Below are 3103 nucleotides of genomic sequence, written 5' to 3' on the forward strand. Positions count from 1 at the left end.
TTAAAAATTCAGTCACAATTTTGTTTTATAAGCATTTAAAGTTCAAATGTTGATAAAACACGTACAAATCGCGAAAATGTGCAAATTATTTTGAGTTGGAAATTCATAAAATATTTTATATTTAAATCTCAGATTTGAAAACGTAATACAAGATTTCTCATAAGTTTTTCTACATTTATCAAACAAAAAATGTGTAAAAGAAAGTCAAATTAAATTGTTATGAGCGATTGAAGTTCATATTCTTATAACATGGGTTATTTATTCAATTTCTCATGTAGTGATTTTCTTATTTTGTTGTTATTCAAATAACTGTGGATACATGAAAATTTAACTGAAGGTATATATTTTCATTATCTATACAACATAATATTTTTAAAATATTTTTACTCTTTTTGATCTGTTTACAGACAATTCCAAATTCCGATTTTTTTTAGTTTTCTGTTTTCACTAAATATCAAATTTTTTTTTGTTAGGTCAAAAAGCTAATACAATTTGATGGTATTATTGTGAATAAAGTAATTTATGTACTATAACTTATTCAAGTGGAAATGTTTTTTAAATTTTTCAATCCTTAGCTACATTTTATAAATTTTCAACTACTGAATAATTTGAAAATTTTTAATTTGATACATTTCGTCGAAATTTGAACTTTAAATGCTTATAAAAAAAATTCGTGGCTATGTATTTTTAATATTTTTCAACTTTATTGTAACAATATATCAGAATACATGTATTACATTTTCACGATATTTAGCACACCAAAAAAAAATTTTTATTGATATTTTTATAGAAAAAAACTATAAAAATTGAAAATTGAAATTGTACATTAATAGCTCAAAAAGAGTCAAAATATTTTAATTTTATGATGTATAGAAAATGAAAATATAAACATTCAGTGAAATTTTAATGTGTCTACAATTATTTGTCATCGAAAACTATTAGGAATTTTAAATTTTGACCTCCTGAATGCACCAACTAGATTCACTTTCTATTTGAACAAGATATTGTTGAAGAAATATAAGCAGTTCTATGCCCCAAACGGTGGTGATAGACACAAAAATAAAAATATTTAATAAAAACATAAAGTAAAAAATAAAAAAGGACACATCACTGTAAAGCCAATACATTTATCGCTCCACTCAGGATCTAAAATAATATAATAATTTTGTCGGATTCCAACATTGATAAAAATACTTAAGTATATTTAAGTACCTAAAGTCATTAATGATTAATGATTATACTTACACTTATTTAAAAATTAAAAGTCATTTTTGAATAATTATGTAATTTATTAACTTTGAAGAAGGTGGGTATGATAATTAATTGTAAATGGAAAAAAGCTGGGCAAATTGATGTCGCTCTACTGTACAAGTGGGTCACTGTATAATATATGGTATTAAATTGGAATTCAATGATATAATATCATTGTATAAGAAAAACGATTCTGACCGGAGACGGTTTGTCAGTCTAGGTATGACACAAATTATATACTTATAAATATGGCATTTAAAAAAAAATTGACCTATACTAAATTCCAAATTAATCATATCACAATATCCATTAGGTACTTATATCGCGTTATTGACAACAACAAACCGTGATACTATCATAGATATATAACAGTATACTTTAGAAGTTTCAAGTACCCACGAATAATAATATTATACAACCACAATAAATTCGGTAAAATAGTTATTCTAGTTTTATTAATATGTAATTTCATCAAAATTTGAACTTAAATTGACTATAAAAATAAACTGTGCTTATGTATTTTTTTTAGATTTTTTGGCAACAGAATTAACTACTTACGTGGAATCTAATTTTAAATTTTCAATCCTTAGATATAGAAGTTGAAAATTTTATAAATGTTTAACTACAAAATAATTATTCAGTTTTAAATGTATTAAATCTAAATAAATTTATTAAATTTCATTTAATCATGTTATAATGTACCTACTTATTATTTTTTATTGCCAAATTATAATTAATGTATTACAAACTTATCATTATTTATGAAATATGCACTATAAACTTTTACTATTGTTTTCATAAATATTGTATCTAATATTTATTTATAAATAAAAATACATTTCAAAATTTCTAATAGAGGCTCGAATACTTAAGGTGTGGTTATTAATATTAAATATTATTCTACAATGATTATGTATGTGTTACTGTTTATAAAGAAGGCTGTTAAGGGGATGTCACACCCGCAGGTGTTGTTTCTGTATTACAAATGTATTACATAGCAAATAATGTTTTGCGCGGAACATCTTTTCTCGGGCCATATTTGCTGTGGACCAAATTTTCACAACACGTAAAGAAAAACTTTATCAGTGCAACAGCATGCTATTTTTTTAATAGCAATATCCATTCATTTTTTATAAGCAAATGAAAAAAACAAATTTTTAGAAGCAAATAACTTTTATTGTATTTATGTTATCTAAAATATGGGCACACTGTTGCATAGATAATTTTGGTAAAAATTTCCACCCAAAATTGGAGCCACAACTACAAACAAAGAAAGATAAAAGTTGTCGTACACAAAACAGTGTTTGCTATGTTGTACATTTGTAAGACGGAGACAACACATGAGGGTATGACATCCTCTTAAGTAAAATATTTTTTTTTAACTCGTTAAGTCAAGTTTAAAGTTAACATCTCGGTACTTAGTGGTGTGAATAGTAGAACTGCAAATATTATATTACTATAAATATATGAAACATTCATAAATCATCATACACCCTATACTAGTATAAACAGTTAAACTACTGTGGTAAAAATTAAAAAAATCTTAATAAATAGGTACACACAGTTTAAAATTAATTTGTAAGTAAAAATTGTCAGGTTTATAAAAATATTATTGAACAACTTCAGCTAATAGAAACTCTTCTTAATTTTAAATTATAGATCAATTTTTAAATATTTAATAATAATACTATATTATAAATTATAACACACTTGAGGGAGACAACACATGCGGGTGTGACATTCTCTTAAGTAAAATATTTTTTTTAACTCGTTAATTTAAGTTTATATAGAAAATATAAGTTAAGTTTAAAGTTAAAATCTAGGTACTTTGTGGTGTGATAGTAGAATGCAA

The sequence above is a fragment of the Acyrthosiphon pisum genome, chromosome X (genome assembly GCF_005508785.2).
Source record: "Acyrthosiphon pisum isolate AL4f chromosome X, pea_aphid_22Mar2018_4r6ur, whole genome shotgun sequence".
Classification (NCBI taxonomy): Eukaryota; Metazoa; Arthropoda; class Insecta; order Hemiptera; family Aphididae; genus Acyrthosiphon; species Acyrthosiphon pisum.